The sequence below is a fragment of the Chiloscyllium punctatum genome, chromosome 36 (assembly GCF_047496795.1).
Source record: "Chiloscyllium punctatum isolate Juve2018m chromosome 36, sChiPun1.3, whole genome shotgun sequence".
NCBI lineage: Eukaryota > Metazoa > Chordata > Chondrichthyes > Orectolobiformes > Hemiscylliidae > Chiloscyllium > Chiloscyllium punctatum.
Window position 1 is genome coordinate 59,494,948 of NC_092774.1, and position 19,859 is coordinate 59,514,806.

General features: G+C 47.1%; 1 protein-coding gene and 1 non-coding gene across 2 annotated transcripts in view; both read left to right on the forward strand.

Annotated features, from left to right (window-relative positions):
* Positions 1 to 19,859, forward strand: part of LOC140460550 (uncharacterized) — a 197,900-nt gene that overhangs the window by 76,668 nt on the left and 101,373 nt on the right. The gene's annotated exons all lie outside the window — the stretch shown is intronic.
* Positions 3,690 to 3,761, forward strand: trnaw-cca (transfer RNA tryptophan (anticodon CCA)). Its single transcript has one exon. It is a non-coding gene; the product is annotated as a tRNA-Trp (tRNA).

The following is a 19,859-nucleotide window of genomic DNA, read 5'->3' on the forward strand; positions in this document are numbered from 1 at the left end:
ACAGGCACCTCGCGCTACAACTGCTCATTCACAAAAACAAACTCTCCTGTCTCGCTCTGCAGCTGCAGGGGGGACACTGCCACGTTTCGAGGAGCCCTGTCTACATTGGGAAAGCTCACGGCTCAACTTAAACAGATATCCCGATACATAACGATACCTCGTCATATCTAAAGGGGGAAATCTGCATTTTAAACGGACGTGGACATTTTAACGGGTATTTCTGCAAATAAAGAGGTTTAAATGGACGAGATTACATTTCAAAGGGATGTGGGCACGTTCAAAGGGTATCTTAATATGTAAATTGACGCAGTTATATCTAAGTGAATCTACCATTGGTTGGTCCACATGGGGGAGATGTCGTTCAGTTGCCCGAAGTGCTGGAAGGCCTTCAGCAATTCCTCAGCCTTGCTGAGGTACCAGTCCGTTCACACCGGGGAGAAGACGTTCTCCTGCCCGAGTGTGGGAAGTGCTTTACCCGCTCCTCCACATTGCTGAAGTACCAGCTGGTCCACACGGGTGGGGGTGGGGGAGGGGGAGGGGGAGGCCATTCTGCTGCCCTGAGTGCGGGAAGGCCTTCAGCAATTCCTCCACCCTGCTGAAGCACCAGTGTGTCCACACTGGGGAGAGACCCTTCAGCTGGCCCGAGTGTGGGAAGAGGTTCATGTTTTCCTGCAACTTGCGGAAGCACCAGCGGGGGCACCAGCGCTCCCAGCAATCAGATCCCACCGGTAACGCTGCCTTCAGTCACCCCAAAGGACTGAACCTCCTGCCAGTTCTGACAGTGGGTGCAGTGGGAGAGTAGGTGGGCTGTTATTGTTTTCTGCTGGACTGCAATTGCCCCCCCCCCCACACCCCACAAACCCAACCCCATGGTAGCTCAGGGTTAGCACTGCTGCCTCATGGCACCAGGAACTCAGGAATAATTCCACCCTTGGGGGTCTGTGTGCAATTTATGAAGGGTAGGAAAATGGATCTGAGTTGGTTAGTCTTCGGAAGATCAGTGCAGATGTGTTGGGCTGGAGGACCTGTTTCCACATTGTAGGAGTTCTACGATCCTATGAGCTTTGCTTTCAGTGGACACTGCTGCTCATTGAGCCAGGGACTGCACATTGCCAATGAAATGATCCAGAGAAACCTAAGACTGCAAGACCATCAGAGCAGATGTTAGGCCAATTGGCCAGACGAGTCTACTCTGCCATTAGTTAGAGACAAAAGTAGTGCAGATGAGATTAGCTACAGTGTGGAAACAGGCCATTCATCCCAACAAGTCCACATCGACCCTCCGAAGAGTAACCCATCCAGACCCATTTCCCTCTGACTAATGTACCTAACTCTATGGGCAATTAAGCATAGCCCATCCACATGACCTGCACATCTTTGGTTTATGGAAGAAAACTGGATCATCCAGAGAAAACCCACGCAGACACTGGGAGAATGTGCAAACTCCTCACAGACAACCACCCAAGGCTGGAATCAAACCTGGTTCTCTGGCACTGTGAGGCTGCAGGTGTAACCACTGAGCCACTACATGTTGCAACCCGAGGTAGGCAAGCAGGAGGTTGGGAGCCAGCAAGCCAGGCAGCACCAGTGTGTGGAGTAGTCAGCGTTTTGGGTATTAACCCTTCTTCAGGACTGAAACGTTGACTTCTCTGTGAGAAACGATTTACAGAAATGTTGCTGGGGGTTGGAGGATTTGAGCTACAGGGATAGGCTGAATAGGATGGGGCTGTTTTCACTGGAGCATCGGAGGCAGTGGAGTGATCTAATTGAGGTTACAAAATCATGAGGGGCATGGACAGGGTAATAGACAAGGTCTTTTCCCTGGGCTGGGGTAGTCCAGAACTCGAGGGCATAGGTTTAGGGTAAGAGGCGAAATATATAAAAAGGGACAACTTCTTCATGCAGAGGGTGGTACATATATGAAATGAGCTGCCAGAGTATATGGGTCAGGTGTTGTCAAATGGGACGAGATTAATTTAGGATATCAGGTCAGCATGGACAAGTTGGACCGAAGGGTGTGTTTCCATGCCAACATAACTTGCCAACATCTGTACTCAATTCCCTAACTGATGAAGGCCAGTGTTCTGAAACCTCTCTTCACTGCCTTGTGTACCGATGTTGTCAGAGATATGGGACCTACTTTAAACTGATACATAATCCAGCTGCTGAGAGCCCAGAAACAGAGTAATGCTGCGTGAGTGTGCTGGGCTTTAGATTTTGACACCACCTCCCCACACTTCTGGAGACCTCAGGTCTGTAGCTTGCCTTCTTATCCTTGAGGGTTTTCCACCTGTTTGAAACAGCCTGTCCTGCAATTAACCCCTTTACGCCAAGGCGTTCCTTCTACAGGCAGAATTAATTGTCCTTCTGTCACACAGTTATTAAACACCATAATCTCATCTGTCCAAAGGAACAGCTCATTGTTTTGCCTCCTCCTGCCCAGCGATAGTTAATGTATGTTATTTGTTAACTCCCTTGTAGCAGTTTCTCATTGGCCCTTTCGTTTCTTGGTCCAGAAAGAGTTATTGCTGACTCATGAAGTTATCAAAGTTCTGGAGTTTACAGGATCACACCACATTCCTCTCTGCCTCCCCCAGGAATAACGATTGCTCCTGAGATACTCACAGTTCCTGACGTTCCTTGATATCCCCAAATACAATCCATATGTCAGGAAATCACTGGTGCTGCCCTGACATAGATAGTCACTGTTGGAACAGAAGATTATGGGGAGAAAATGCAGAAATCCGAAATGCAAAGAGACTTGGGAGTTCAAGTCCAGGATTTTCTCAAAGTAAACTTACAGGTTGAGTTGCACTTTCCCCTGCAAGTGCCGAATGTGTGACACCAGCCCATTTACCTATTCCCTCCTCGCTATCCAAGGGCCCAAACTTACCTTCCAGTTGAAGTGGCACTTTACCTGCACTACCCACAACCCAGTCTACTGCATTTGCTGCTCACAATGTGGCCTCATCTACATTGGGGAAAACGAACCGTAAACTGGGTGACTGCTGCACAGAACATCCACGTTCTGCCTGCAAAAAAAGACCCTGAGCTTCCAGTTGCCTGCCAATTCCACACCCCACCCTGTTCCCTGTCCAACATCTCTGTCTCAGGTTTGCTGTTGTGTTCCAGCGAAGCTCAGCACCGGCAGAACGAAGAGCACCGAATATTACACTTGGGGACCATACATCCCTCCGGTCCCAATATCGAATTCAATAATTCTAAGGCCTGAACTCCATGGTATCCTCGTCCCTGCCGCACACGCCAAGCCCTGTTATCACATAGTCTGTCATTCCACACTACTTAACCACGAACAGTGTCCATTAACAGTTATTCACCCCCCCCCCCCCGCCTCACGCAGATCGTTATCAACTCCTTTTTCTGTCCAACAGTTCTTCCTTCGCTTTGGGCTCTGTCCTGATCTCCGCCTTCCTCCCACAATATCTCCTAAACATAAACCGACATTTTCCCAATCACCATCTGTTCTGTGGAAGGGTCACCGGCAACTCCTGTTTTTTGTTCCTGATATACAGCATCCGCAGTTCTTTCAGCTTTTTATTGAGAGAGAGTTGGAAATTGTTTCGAGAGACAGAAGGAGAAGGGGGGGAAACAGAACAGACATGAACGTAAAATCATTGTAGTGCGATCACTTCCCTTAAGCATGAATAGAGCGCCCGTGGGCCATCCGTGAGCTTGTGGCGCAACGGTAGCGCGTCTGACTCCAGATCAGAAGGTTGCGTGTTCGAATCACGTCAGGCTCACTACGATCAACGTCTAACATTTCAGATGAAGAAAGGAGTACGTTGTATCGAAAGTTACTTGCGGAAACTTTCGATCACATGTGAATCTTTGCTGTCAGTTTGATTTGTGAACACTGTCGGGGAGATGGTGTGCCCATTGTTTGGGTCAATGCTCAGCTCCCCGCAATGTGCGAAGTCGAACACAAACTGTTCATCACGGGATTAAAACACACAGCCGCTTCGTTCAGTTGGTGACCGCGGGGTGTGAATAACATTATACCGATTTTTTTACAACATAATCTAGAGATTTCCATCCAGGTTTTAGTCACATCAAACTGCCACGCAATGATGTTATGGCCTCAGTAAACTATAATAACGTGAAGATCGCTGGGATGATTTTCTACATCCGACTGCAATATAAACACAGATCATTGTTTCCAGTTTTGGTGGAACAAAAGACATCATATTGATGGAAAATTACAGTTAGTGCAAACACAGCTAGCCATCGATAAATATTAATCCTGTTCACTTCAATGGCCAAATTTCAATTCAGGAACCAAGTGCACTCGGCTGCTTGTAACATAGACAACATGACAAAATGGCTCATAGGAGGAGAAATGGGACATTGAGGAGAAGTGAAATGTTTGCTTTTGGTCACCTCCACAATTGTTAGAAAAACAGGTTGAAAGGATTCTTAAAAGGTGTCTGAAGGAGTGGTGTGGCATAATACTTCAGACAGCGCAAAGGGGAAGACCACTTTCTAGTGGAAGAAAAAGACATTCCTTATTTCTGAAAGAACTGGGAAACAGAAGAGGGGATGAAATCTGACTTGGGAGCTATTTCCTACTTGTTGAGGATGTTGCTTCATCACAGTCTTGGTTGAGAGCATAAGCTCTTCATCAGGAATAAAGTGTGACCCAAGGGGGCTGAGAGATAAATGGGAAGGAAGTGGGGCTGGAGGGAAGGCAGCTGGGAGTGCAATAGGTAGATGGAGGTAGGGATTGATGGTGATAGGTCAGAGATGAGGGTGAAGCAAATAGGGGAGAAGCAAGGTGGACAGGTATGACAGGTCAAGAGGTTGGTGTCAAATTGGAAGGTTGGATCTGGGACAAGGTGGGGGAGAGGAAATAAGGAAACTGATGAAATCTGCATTGATACCATGTGGTTGGAGGGTCCTAAAGCAGAAGTTGAGGTGTTTTCCTACAAGTGTCGAGTAGCAAGAATTTGGCAGTGGAGGAGGCCCAGGACTTGCATGTCCTTGGTGGAATGGGAGGGGGAGTTAAAGTGTTCCACCACAGGGCGGTGTGTCAGTTAGATTTAGAGTCCCAGAGTTGTTCACTGAAATGTTCCGCTCGTTGGCGTCCACTTTCCCCAATGTGGATGAGACCATATTGCGAGCAATGGACATCATCTTACAAATAGATTGCATAAATCTTAGCCTGCCAGAGTTATTTTCTTTAATTAAATTAAAGAAAATTTTTATTCAATTGGATGACTGCATGAAACGGTTTGTTGGTCAGATTTGAATCATCACACGCAAATGAGACAATGCCATGAATATCAGTGAACTGCTCTTTTTGTTAAAAACCACAAATTCTTGATTTATTTTCACAACTTCCTGGTATTCACACCTGCACATTCAATGTCAAACTCTGACATCAGAACTTAAATTACAGTATTAATTTTGACTTACAATATTCGAACAAACAAATTAATAGCACACAGTGAATCGCAAGTCTGATTAATCTGAAATGAAATTTGACCAAAAAAATATAAAATCAAGATGGGAGATAAGAAATGGGGGAAGGGCAGAAGGCAAGAAATGCAGCATCATAGAAAGTGCTCCTCCAGAGAGTGCATTTTACCAACTACCACTGCTAAATATTAGCACTCTGATATGATCCTCCGGTTTTAATATAAACCATTGCCCCATTCAGTAGGTGCCATTTAAATGAATTAAAAATACAAGCCTTGAGCAAATCCAGCTTCCAGCCTTACCCCCCCCCCGCTTCTTGGAGCTTGGACCTTCCTCCAGTTCCGGGGGGTTGTTGAACTCCTAGGCTCCAGCGGCCGCTCCTCCACTGAAGAAGCTTTGGGAACCAGATGCAAAGGCAAGATACAGAACAGAGAACCTTTGTATATGAAAGCAGCTTACAGAGACATTGAGCAATAGCATGACATGGTATGTACCCATCGTCCTCTGGGTTATCTACCCAGCACACTCATGCAGCACTACTCTACTTCTGTGCTCCCAGCAGCTGGATCGTGGATCAGTTTAAAGTAGGCCCTATATCTCTGATTACATCGGTACACAAGGCAGTGAAGAAAGGTTTCAGCACACTGAACTTCATCAGTTAGGGAACTGAGTATAGATGTTGGCAAGTTATGTTGTAGTTATACAGGACGTTGATGAGGCCGCACCTGGAATATTGTGATCAGTTTTGGTCCCCTTGGTGTTCTGACTTCTGACTTCTTCAACTCTGGGTTTGTGTTGAACTTGATGGGATACTTTGTCCAACTCAGCATGTTTAAACAGTATCTCTCAGAGGGATTCATCTGAAACTTTTCAGGAGGTGAGCTCAACAAGATTGAACTATTCAAAGTTACTTGGACTCTATTTTAAACTTACATCAGGACCAGTAGTCAGAGACACGTACAGCATGGAAACAGACCCTTCGGTCCAACTTGTCCATGCTGACCTGATATCCTAAATTAATCTAGTCCCATTTGACAGCACCTGACCCATATACTCTGGCAGCTCATTTCATATATGTACCACCCTCTGCATGAAGAAGTTGTCCCTTTAATATGTTTCGCCTCTTACCCTAAACTTATGCCCTCTAGTTCTGGACTCCCCCACCCCAAGGAAAGGACATTGTCTATTACACTGTCCATGCCCCTCATGATTTTATAACCGCTATTAGGTCACTTCTCTGCCTCCGATGCTCCAGTGAAAACAGCCCCAGCCTATTCAGCCTCTCCCTGTAACTCAAACCCTCCAACCCCCAGCAACATTCCCGTAAATTGTTTCTCATGGAGAAGTCAACGTTTCAGTCCTGAAGAATGGTTAATACCCAAAACGCTGACTACTCCACATCCTGGTGCTGCCTGGCTTGCTGTATTCTCCCAACCTCCTGCTTACCAACTTCGGGTTGCAATATGTAGTGGCTCAGCCTCACAGCGCCAGGGACCCAGGTTTGATTCCAGCCTTGGGTGGCTGTCTGTGAGGAATTTGCACTTTCCCCCAATGTCTGCGTGGGTTTTCTCTGGGTGGTCCTGTTTTCTTACATAAACCAAAGATGTGCAGGTCATGTGGATTGGCCATGCTTAATTGCCCATAGAGTTAGGTACATTAGTCAGAGGGAAATGGGTCTGGATGGGTTACTCTTCGGGGGGTCGGTGTGGACTTGTTTGGACGAATGGCCTGTTTCCACACTGTAGCTAATCTCATCCAATACTTTTGTTACTAAAGGATGGCAGAGAAGGCCGAATGGTCTAAGTTCTGCTCCGATGGTCTTGCGGTCCTAGGTTTCTCTGAATCATTTCATTGGCAATGTGCAGTCCCTGCCTCAATGAGCAGCAGTGTCCACTGAAAGCAAAGCTCATAGGATCGTAGCACTCCTACAATGTGGAAAAACAGGTCCTTCAGCCGAACACATCTGCACTGGTCTTCCGAAGACTAACCCACTCAGATCCATTTTCCTACCCTCCATAACTTGCACACAGTTCCCCAAGGGTGGAAGTATTCCTGGGTTCCTGGTGCCATGAGGCAGCAGTGCTAACCCTGAGCCACCATGGAGTTGTGGTTGTGGGGGGTGGGGGAGGCAATTGTAGTCCAGCAGAAAACAAAAACAGCCCACCTACTCTCCCACTGCACCCACTGTCAGAACTGGCAGGAGGTTCAGTCCTGGGGGGTGACTGAAGGCAGCGTCACTGGTGGGATCTGATTGCTGGGAGCGCTGGTGCCCCCGCTGGTGCTTCCGCAAGTTGCAGGAAAACATGAACCTCTTTCCACACTCGGGCCAGATGGAGGGCATCTCCCCGGTGTGGGCACATTGGTGCTTCAGTAGGGCAGAGGAATTGCTGACGGCCTTCCCGCACTTAGGGCAGCTGAATGGCCTCGCCCCCATCCACCACTGACACCCCCAACACCCCCGTGTGGTCCAGCTGGTGATTCAGCAGTGTGGAGGAGCAGGTGAAGACCTTCCCACATTCGGGGCAGGAGAACGGCTTCTCCCCGGTGTGGATGGACTGGTTCCTCAACAGGGCATCGGAATTGCTGAAGGCCTTCCTGCACATCGGGCAACTGAACGACCTCTCCAACATGTGGACACACCTATAGGCCAGCAGGTTGGAGGAAAGAGCAATGCCCTTCCTGCAATCGGGGCAGATGAACGGCCTCTCAGTGTGGACCCACTGGTGTCTCAGCAGGTGGGAAGAACTGCTGAAGGCCATCTCGCACTTGGGGCCGGAGAACAGCCTTCCCCGGTGTGGACCAACTGGTGCGTCAGCAAGGCAGAGGAATCACTGAAGGCATTCCCACACTCAGGGCAGCAGAAGGGCCCTCTTCCCCGCTGTGGGCCCATTGGTGCTTCAGAACCCTTTCAAATTTCACAATATCCTTCTGATAGGAGGGAGACCAGAATTGCACACAATATTCCAAACGTGGTCTAACCAATGTCCTGAACAGCCAAAACATAACTTCCCAACTCCAATACTCAGTCAGAGGATTGGGAAAGCTTTCAAAACCCTTCAAAAAACAAGCAGGAAAGAATGGAGTGTCAAACCGAATTTTTGAGAGTCAGTTTGGAAGCATCAATGAGAAATCGGCGGAATGGGTTTATTGGGGACGCGTTCTCCTTAAATTTACTATATACGTATTTCTCTTGTGCTCTTCATAGTTTCTCTGTGCTGCAGTGTGTAGTGGCTCGTTGAAATAATGTCCTGATGCAGCTTCGTTTGTGGGTGTTGGGATGATTGCTTCTGTGGTTAAGTATTTGGTTTGTGTGTGTTGTTTTTCTGTAGATGCTAGTTTGAAGTTCCGCATTGACTGTTCGCTCTACTGTGACATCTAGGAATGGCAGTTTATTGTTGTTCTCCTCTTTTTCAAACCAGGAAACCCCCTCCCCCCACTCAGGCCATAGTCTCACGACTTGGAACACCAATATACAGACTAGTCAAAGGCCTCCACTGAAGACGAAAACACCTAGTCGAAGATTCACTCCACTCCATTTACTCCATCCAACAATTCCTGAACACCAAAGACACTAAGATAGAAGAGGGTGGAATAATGCTGTCCTTTGACATAACAGCCCTGTTCACATCCATTAACATCAACGTGACCAAAGAAAACTGAAGACACTACTCGAAGAACCAAAGACACAAACACAGCAACAACTTCATCAGCAAAGATAACACTGTCAACCTCGTGGAAGTGTGCCTTATCACCCACTTCATATTCAGTAACAAGCCCGACAAACAAATCAACGAAACACCCATGAAACACTTCTGTCATCAAAAAATGAAACAAGTTAGAGGAAACCTACAACACCATCAACAATCTCCTTACTGGCATAAAATTCACAAAAGAGAAGAACAACAACAAAGTGCCATTTCTGGATGTCACAGTAGAGCGAACAGTCAATGGTAAAATCAAAACAGCATCTACAGGAAAACACCACACGCGAACCAAATACTTAGCTGCAGAAGTAATCATCCCTACACATGCAAACAAATCTGAATGAGGACACTATTTCAACGAACCACGACACACTGCAGCACCCAGTGACGACGAAGACCAATAAGTAACTGTACACCGCAGTTAAGGAGAAGGGGTAGCCAAAACACGCACTGGAAATTGCTTCTCTGAACGGGAATTGAATCCGGGCCGCAGCGGTGAAAGCGCCGAATCCTAACCACTGGACCACCAGGAACATATGGACAAAGTTTGACAGCTGTACTGAAAATTGCTTCCCTGCCCGGAAATCGAACCCGGGTCACGGGAGTGAGAAGGCTAACACCAATGTCATTTCTTGTATCCATTGCTCCCGATATGATCTCCTCTATGTTGGGGAGACTGGAGCCCCGTCACAGAGTCAAGTCACAGCGCTTGAGGGAACATCTCCAGGACACCCGCAACAATCAACCCCATCGCCCTGTGGCCCAACATTTCAACCTCCCCTCCCACTCTCACAGGGACATGCAGGACCTGGGCATCCTCCATCGTCGCTCCCTCCCCACCCGATGCCTGGAGGAAGAACGCCCCAACTTCAGCCTCGGATACATTCAACCCCAGGACATCAATGTGGACTGCATCAGTTTCCTCATTTCCCCTCCCCCCACCTTACCTCAATTCCAACCTTCCAGCTGAGCGCTGTCCTCAGGACCTGTCTTACCTGCCAATCTCCCTTCCCACCTATCCGCTCCACCCTCCTCTCTGACCTGTCACCTCCATCCCCACCCCCATTCACCTATTGTACTCTTTGCTACCTTCGGCCCAGCACCCCCCAATTTATCTCGCCACCCCTGGAAGCGTCCTGCCTCTTTTCCTGATTAAGAGCTTTTGCCCGAAACGTCGATTTTCCTGATCTTCGGAAGCTGTCTACCTGCTGTAATTTTCCAGCACCACTCTGATCTAAACTCTGGTTTCCAGCATCTGCAGTCCTCACCTTTGCCTACCCAATAATTCCAGTGAGCCGATTTCACATCAACAAACTTACACAAGCAGACACAACGTCTACAGAAACCCTAGCCACATTACTTTACATCAAAGACATCTGGGAAATGATGTCGGGACAACTCAACCCTCTCAGCATCATGGTAGCCCACAAACCGCCCAACACACTTAAACAGCGGCTAATGAACCTGAAATACCCTTTACAAACAACCAGAAAACGAATGTTATTTACAAAATACCATACAAAGAAATATATACATGAACTCTGCCGCACAGTTCTCTGTGGCAATAAATGCTGGGATGAGATAAGGAAGATTTTTTGAGCCAAAACGAATCGGCACTGACTGGACAGTCATTTAAAATCAACGCTGTCTGTCCAGGATGGAAGACCCGAAGGGATGAACAGTTTTCTTATTTCCTGAAGATTTACAAAGGTGAGACTGGGTTTTGGTGTTTGTTCCGTTTCCACTCCCAGGAGCCACAGTGGTTGCCAATAGCCAGGCGGTGAGTTGGGGAAAGTGAAATGTGCCGGTGAGCAGCGTGAGGGGCTATTTCAGCTTCCCCTCCTCTGACAGCGCTGTGACTTGACTCTGATGTTCTCAGCGACACTTACTGACGTGACACAGTGAAAGGATTCTCATTCCCGCAGATCAGGAATTCAAACCGTATGCCGGCTTCAGAACAATGAGAAAGATTATTTGGGGTGTGTGAAGAAGCTGTGAGCTGCATTTCAAACAGGTAGGTGGAGTCAGATGCGTCATCCATTGCGCCCCGGCCCTGTGCGTCACTGACGCCGCCATGCTGCAGAGTTCTGACGTTAACACGGACATGCGCAGCAATGGGAACATTCACAAGGTGAACAACCAAAGATAATCACCGTCACTGATTCCCTTCCATAGTCCCAACTTTGTGAAGCAGTATCTTTCACTGGCAAATAAAACACCTTTGTCCTCAGGTGCCTGCTTAACTTCGATCACGACTTCACGCCCCTCACTGTTCTAGTCTCATTTCCAAACTCGTGGCTCATCGCCTCAAAAGCAGCTCTGTGGGTATCTGCTTGTTCCACCCTGACAGGCAGTGGGTTGCAGATTCCCGACCAGTCCCAATGTGATTGAAATATTTCAACCCGTCCACTGATTGCATTTAAAAACAAACCGTGGAGCAATCTCCCTTTTCTTTTGATGTCGTTTCTCAACTGTAGTCGGCAGGGATCACACCTGCGTGGGGGAACCGCAATGGGTTTCATGTCCATCGCATTCACCACTTGGCCCATCAACACAGAACCACACTGACAGCTTCATTTCCCAGGTCTGTCTGCCTGTGGAGCTGCGAAAGAGTAAATCATTGCAGAGTTTGTTTGAATCCAATCACTTCACAGGTTTCGAAAGGGTTAAATATCTGCAAATGGCGAGTCTGGGTGTTTCATCCCGAAAGATGAAATGGAAGTTCAGTCAAAAACAGAAATTGCAGGAGCAACTCAGCAGGTCAGGCAGCATCTGTGGAAAGAGAATCAGAGACAATATTTCAGAACTCGTTTTTTTCCTCATCCAGGTACAGCCAAACCTGCTGAGTTTTTCCAGCAGTTTCGCTTTCTGTCTCGGATTCTCAGCATCCGCAGTCCTTTACGTTAGAAATTCAATAAATTCAGAAACCCCTTTGTGCTGCCTCAGTGGAGAAGATTTCCGTTTGGGAAACATTTTCCTGAAACCATTAAAAACGTGCACGTTCGCAGCGAAGAAAGCGGTAGGAGCGAGAACAAGAAACACTCTCTCCCTGGGTGGTCTCGAACCACCAACCTTTCGCTTAACAGCCGAACGCGCTGACCAATTGCACCACAGAGACAAACCCGAGCGCCAGGCCCACAGTGTCTTTGCGAAACCTACTATTCAATTCATAATTCAACCCGCCCCGCCCAAAATTACCATTGTCTTCTATCAGTTTTACTTTTCCATAATAAAGCCTTGGACATTCATTATGGAGACATGGGGACAGCCTGATCCCACCATCTGCAGGCACATCCATGTCACGAGGAACGAGCTCTCCTACACCGGGGCCATCGCCCTTCGAGCCTTTCAGTGTTTTGCCTCTTCCCGAATTTTCTCATTGGCCCCGAGCCGAGAATGGGTTTGAATTCCTGATGTGCAGAGAATTTTTTCAATGTCTCGGGTCAGTTCATCTCCCGAGAATATCAGAGTCAATCAGCCTCTTAAACAAAGGGACGGTGTCTGGACTGTCTCTGCTCAGTCCGTCAGTTCATCTTTCATTCTCCTCTAATTCCACTTCCCAAAGAGTTTCTAAAGATTCACAAAGCTGGAGACTGGGATTTGTGTTTTACTTCCTGAACATTTTTCCACCTGCTAACTGACAATATTTTGCCAAAACCTCTTCCCCATTGTAACACATGCATCATGTTCAGGGATGAGCAATTTCCATTTTGTGGAGACATTCCCAAGTTTGGGAATGCTCTCTTTGGAGCAAAGATGGTTAACTGGAGATTTCCAGGGGTTTTTGTCAATGATGGGAGAAGACGTGGTGTTTTCGCTGCTCGTTGGATGCTGCCTGAACTGCTGTGCTCTTCCAGCACCACTAATCCAGTATTTGGTTTTCAGCATCTGCAGTCATTGTTTTTACCTTGTTGATTTTAACCCTACTGCGAATCCTCTTGCAAGGATGCCTGCCTTGAAGAAGTTTTCCTCCTCTCTCTACAAGAATCTCAGTGAGTCCCTCTCCCACTGCAACTCCCAGGTCATTTCCTCTGCTCTGAAGCTCTTCAACCATGTTATGAAACAAACTCGGTACCACAGCCACATTTGCCTAGTTTCAAACTTCCAGCTCAGTTACTGTCTCCTTGACTTGTCCGACCTGCCTATCTTCTTTTCCACCTATCCACTCCACCCTCTCCTCCTTGACCTATCACCTTCATATCCTCCCCCACTCACCCATTGTACTCTATGCTACTCTCTCCCCACCCCCACCCTCCACTAGCTTATCTCCCCATGCTTCAGGCTCACTGCCTTTATTCCTGATGAAGGGCTTTTGCCCGAAATGTCGATATCGCTGCTCGTTGGATGCTGCCTGAACTGCTGTGCTCTTCCAGCACCACTAATCCAGTATTTGGTTTTCAGCATCTGCAGTCATTGTTTTTACCTTAATGATCAGAAGAACCTATTGCCACTGACTAGGGTCAGTTACCAGAGGACAGGGATTGCAGTTCTTTAATGGAAAGCAGCATTTGTGTAGAACAAACACAGCGAATACTGCAGAAAGCCAACGGGTCGAGTAGCATCAGTGGAAAGGTAAACAGAGCCGACGTTTTGAGTGTGCTACGGTTTTTGTTCAGAACTCAGTCATTTGCCTCTTCCCGAAGTTGGTCCAGGTCTGTGTCTCAATTGACAAACACATGGCAAGTGCAGTGCTGCAATGTGAAGTTATAGCCTTTGCTGTTTAAAAAAAAAAGCAGTGCATTGTTGAAATGGTGACATATTGGAATGTGGAGAAAGTGAGGACTAGAGGTGAAAGTCGAAAAAAGTGGCACTGGAAAAGCACAACAGGTCAGGCAGCATCTGAGGAACAGGACAGGGAACGTTTCGGGCACAGGCCCTTCATCAGGAATGATGTATGGATGTATAGAGGGGTCTCAGAGTCCCTCCACACCAGTCAATACCAGTTGTCGGGCAGATGCAGCAGGCAATGAGCGAGGCAAGTGGTAAATTACGAAGAGGAATTGAGTTCAGAAGTGGGGTCATTGAACATATTCAAGGCTAAGTTCATCTGAGTTTTGAACAACAAAGAAGTGGATGCTTATCGGGGGAGGTAAGAAAATGGTTTTAAGACCAATACAGGTCATTCACAGAGTCTGACAGCACTGAACAGACCCTTCATCCAACTAGTCCATGCTGACTGTATTCTCAAACTAAACTCGGCCCACCTACCAGTGTTTGGCCCATAAACCTTCGAAACTTTCGTATTCATGTACTTATCCAAATGTCTTTTAAACGTTGTAACTGTACGTGTATAAAATCATGAGGGGCATGGATAGGATTAATAGACAAAGTCTTTTCCTGGGGTGGGTGAGTCCAGACCGAGAGGGCATGGGTTTCGTGTTAGAGGGGAAAGATACAAAAGAGACCTAAGGGGCAACTTTTTCACGCAGAGGATGGTACGTTTATTGAATGATCTGCCAGAGGAAGTGTTGAAGGCTAGTTCGATTGCAACATTTAAAAGGCATTTGGGTAGGTGTATGAATAGGAATGGTTTGGAGGGATATGGGGCCGTGTGCTGTCAGGTGGGACTAGATTGGGTTGGGATAGTTGGTCGGCATGGACAAGTTGGACCAAACAGTCTGTTTCTGTGCTGTACCTCTCTATCTCAATGTTCAACATACTCAGTGACTTGGCCTCCACAGTTTTCTGTGACAATGAATTCCATAGATTCACGACTCTCTGGCAAAAGAGATTGCTCCTAATCTCCATTCTCCCTTTATGCTAAGGCTATGCCCATGGGTATTAGTCTCTCCTCCCAATGAAAACATCTTCCCAATATCCACTCTGTCCAGGCCGTTCAATGTTCTGTACGTTTCAGTTAGATCCCCCTTGAATGTGGGCCTGTGAATCAGCATGAACCAAACCCTTCAGGATGAGGACATCCGTGATGAGATTCAACAAAGTGAGAATGGAGGGCGAGAGTTTGGGATGGAGATTTTCATCTTTTAGGGAATAAGGTAGGAAAGAAAGTTTAATATAAATTATAATTGATCAGATGAGCCGATGAGCCAAGGAGTAGTGGATGGAGTTTAATTTAGACAAATATGAGCTGTTGCATTTTGATGAGGCAACTCAGGGCAGGACCTATGTGGTTAATGGTCAATTAATGGAATTCTGTGCTCAAGGAAGCAGTAGAGGCAGCTTCATTAAGACACTGTTGGATGGGTTTTTTGCGTGGTAAGGGAATTCAGGGAAGTTGGGATAATGCAATTAAGAGGAGCTGAGACGATTGATCGATCCGCCATGATTTTAATGAATGGCGGAGCAGGGTCGATGGGCCAAATGGCCTACTCCTTCTATTACTTTGAAACGATAACCCTGCGTTTCCCATGGCCAACCCACCTAACCTACACATCCCTGGACACTGGGCAATTTAGCACGGCCAATCCAAATCAAGGCCAGTGAGCAATGCAGTGATGTGGAAACCAAACACCAGAGAATGATAGAAAGGGACAAGAAGAATAAATGTACGAGCAATCAAAACTGGATTCTAACCATCACAAAAAATAAGACTAAAAGCTCAGTATGTGAATGTGTGCTCCATTGTAACAAAAGCGAATTAATTGACTGCACACATTGTAGAGAATAATTATGATCAGAGACTCCTTACAGAGATATGGCTTCAGAATGACAAGGATTGGATCCGGAATATCGAGGGGATACGTGGCATTCAAGTCGAGTGAGAGGCTCAGTAAAGGTAGAGGGTGGGCACGAATCAAAGCACTGATAACATGGTAGTCTGGTGTCAGCTCGGATTTCAGGTCCTGATTTCTCTGTCCTCTAATCTCCCTGTTCCCACAGGGTTAAATATTATCTGTTCTCAGCTCTGCTCGATTTCTGTTGAAGCTTTGACCCCCTTTTACACCTTCTGGAGCAATAAAATATTCTGAGCCTCCTGGGAATGACACCTTATCTATACCCCTTCTGATTTTAAAAATCTCTATAAGGTTAACTGTCAACCTCCTCGGCTCCATTGGAAAAATGTCCCAACTTCTTCTTAACTCAAACCCTCCATTCCCTGCAACACGCTGGTAAAGTTGGGAATAGGGAATTGTATGAAATCACATAAATGTACTGTCTGAAACAATCTAGCTGTGTTCTGGCCTGAGATATTGTGAGTCCCTGGTGTAAGTAATTACGAATGCAATAATTTTGGTCACAGAATTGAAGAATCATTTTGCAACAAAGGGATCTACTTTGAGAAGGAGGTAGTGGTCATTTCTAGGGTAAGTGAACAGTTTGTAGATCAGGGAGATGAAGTTCCAGACACTTGGGAAGGGCAAGAAATGAATTTGATGAAGAAGACAAAGAACTGTGGATGCTGGAAATCTGAAACAAAAACTGAGAACACTGGAAAAACTCAGCAGGACTGGAAGCATCTGTGGAGAGAAAGCAGAGTTAAAGTTTCGAGTCCAACAACTCCTCTTCGGGATTCTGAAATAGTTTGTGAGAACCCCTTAAGTCATCTGCCCAGCTTTAAGACCACAATACACAGGAGCAGGATGAGGCCATTTGGCCCATCGAGTCTGCTCCACCAGTCGATCATGGCTGATATGTTTCTCTATCCCATTCTGCTGCCCTCTCCTCATAACCCTTGACCCCTTATTAATCAAGAACCTATCTCTGTCTTAAATGCCCTCAATGACTTGGCATCCTCAACTCTTCTCCTAGTGGAAACATCATCTCCACATCCACACTGTCCAGTCATAGAGTAGCACAGCGCTGCCTGACCCACTGTGATCTCCGGCATTTGTTGTTTTCAGGAAGGATTCCAGCATCTCCAACAACGCGCTTCTAAATTTTGTGCTCAGTTGGTTAGCTCTCCCTGGATGCCGTGAGATTTAACCTTACACAACAATCCACTGTGTGGTACAATTAACAAAGTTCCCAGCCCCCACCTCTTTCTGCACACATGGGCAGCACGATGGATCAGTGGTTCGCACTGCTGCCTTACAGCGCCAGGGATCTACTTTCGATTCCAGCCTTGGGGCGACTCTCTGTGTGGAGTTTGCACATTCTTCCTGCCGTGTCTGCTGGGTTTCCTCCGGGTGCTCTGGTTTCCTCCAACATCTAAAGGTGTGCAGTTTCGGGAGAAGTGGACATACTAAATGGGCCCATAGTGTGCAGGAAGTGTAGTGGAATGGGATAGGGGAATGTGTCCATATGAGTTACGCTTTGGATGGTCGGTGTGGACTTGTTGGGCTGAATGGCGTGTTTCCACATTGCAGGAATTCTACGTGGCATTCCCCCAACTCCAGAGTCTCAGCAGTCTTGGCTTTTCCCATGGACAGTGTGGGGGAGGGAAACAATGTTTTACACGGGAGTAAGGTTCTGTGAGTGTGAAGCTAAAAGGAAACGCAGTGCATTGCTTCAGCTGTTTTCCCCGGTGGACCAGAGGCTAAGGGGTAATCTTACAGACGTTTATAGAATCATGAGAGGCATAGACAGGGTAAATAGACAAGGTCATTTCCCTGGGATGGGAGAACTCCAGAACAGGAGGATAATATGTTTGAGGTGAGGGAGGCAAGTGTAAGGAATTATCTGCCGGAGGAAGTGATGGATGTAGGTCCAATTATAACATTTAAAAGGCATCTGGACGGGTATATGAATAGGAAGAGTTCAGAGGGATATGGCCAAGTGCTGCTAAATGAGACGAGATTAATTTAGGCTGTCTGGTCGGCACGGATGAGTTGGACCGAAGGACCTGTTTCTGTGCTGTGTATCTCTATGACTCTGGCTTGCCCGTAAAGTTTGCCATGTCTGTGTGTTCAGTTTCTGTCTGGTGTCGGTGTCAATGTCTTGATATCTCATTTCCTCCATCTCCCCACTTCCACCTCCCCAGATGTTAACCATTTCGTGTCTGGTTGTTTCTCAAGAAGCTGCATTGAAGGTTCTTCCTGAATTAACACTTTTTTTTCTTCCCAAAATCAGACTTACTCACTCCTAGATGTCGTGAAAGATACTAACTTTCAGGTGGAGGTATCCAGAATTCAGAGGTGTCTGTCTTGATGTTTTCACTTTTCGGTCTCTGTAAGATCCTGAATCAGTTCCGTCGGGAGGATTAGTTTGAGCGGAGTGAGAATAGAGGGGTGAGAGGGGGTGGGATGGTGCTTTCAATTTTGTGGAAAAAGAAAAGAATGTTTTGCAGAAAGTAGAATTGCTTGTTTTGAATTTCTAACCTGGACTGACATTAATGACTTTTGTAATCTCTTTTTACAGATTATTTGTAGATCTGAAGATGGACGTTTCAATATCAATAGATGAAGAGCTTTGCCTGAAACATTGACTCTGCTGCTCCTCAGATGCTGCCTGATCGGCTGTGCTTTGACTCTGATTCTACAGGATTTGCAGTCCTCAATTTCACGTCAATGTCTGGCAGTCACTGAATCCATCGGGACTATAACAATTTTCGACTATGATTCTGTGAGAAGGAACCAAGCTTTTTGGTTCCTCTTTCAGTACGTTTTCAGCATCAGTGAGACTGGATGAGAGACCCGACTATTGCAGCACTCTGATTCTGGAGCCAGTAAACGTTATACAGACTGGGAAAAGGAATTCACGGCAGGGAGGTGCTGTACACTCGTTTGTGTGCAGCTGAAGCTTCGGTCATGGAGAAACCCAAGGAATCCCGTCCCGTGGAGAAACCATGAAAATGTGGCGACTATGGGAAAGGCTTCCGTTTCCAATCTGACCTGGAGACTCATGGGCGCAGTAACACCGGGGTCAGACTGTTCTCCTGCCCTGAGTGTGGGAAGACCTTCAGCAATTTCTCTGTACTGCAGAGGCACCAGGGTGTCCACACAGGCGAGAGGCCATTCTCCTGCCCCGAATGCGGGAAGGCCTTCAGCTATTCCTCCGTCCGACTGATCCACCTCGGGGTCCACATATTAGAGAAGCCCTTCAGCTGCTCCAAGTACGGGAAGGCCTTCAATGATACCTCTGCCCTACTGAGGCACCAGCGGGTCCACACCGGGGAGAGCCCGTTCTCCTGCCTCAAGTGTGGGAAGGGCTTTACCCAGGCATCCCACCTTCGGGTCCATACGGGGGAGAGGCCCTTCCCCTGCCCAGAGTGCGGTAAGGCCTTCAGCAATTCCTCCCACCTGCTGAGGCACAGGTGCTCCGAGTGGAAGCGGAGGTTCTCATCATTCTGCACCTTGCAGAAGCACCAGCAGGCACACCAGTGCTCCCAACAATCTGATTCTGCTGGTGAAGCTGCTGTGGGTCACTGAAAGGACTGAACCCCTGCACATTCTGACAGTGCTCATCGTGGGAGAGTCGGTCGGTTTTTTTTTTGTTTTATGCCGTCATGCTCCCCCACCCCTGCAACTTTGCTTCCATTGGGCACTGCTGCTCGTTGAGACCAGGAGCTGTCCAGTTAAAGAATTGTTGGCTCTTTCTGGGAATGACTCCCAGCCTGTAAGAAATGGCTGAATACTGGGGTGTCTATTCACCTTCGGAAGTGACTTTTAAATTAGATTTACAATTACGTGTCTGTGAAACAGTCATAGTCCAAAGATTGCACAAAGGCTTGGCAATCCATTGTTGGAAACTGTTTGCTTGAATTGGTAAGTTTAAAAATGAATTCTTTCTTAATTTGCCGCTTAAGTCTCTGTCTCTGAGATGGTGGGGGGCTTGATCAAAGGGTTTAAATCATTGCTATTAATTAGATTATCTTCTTTA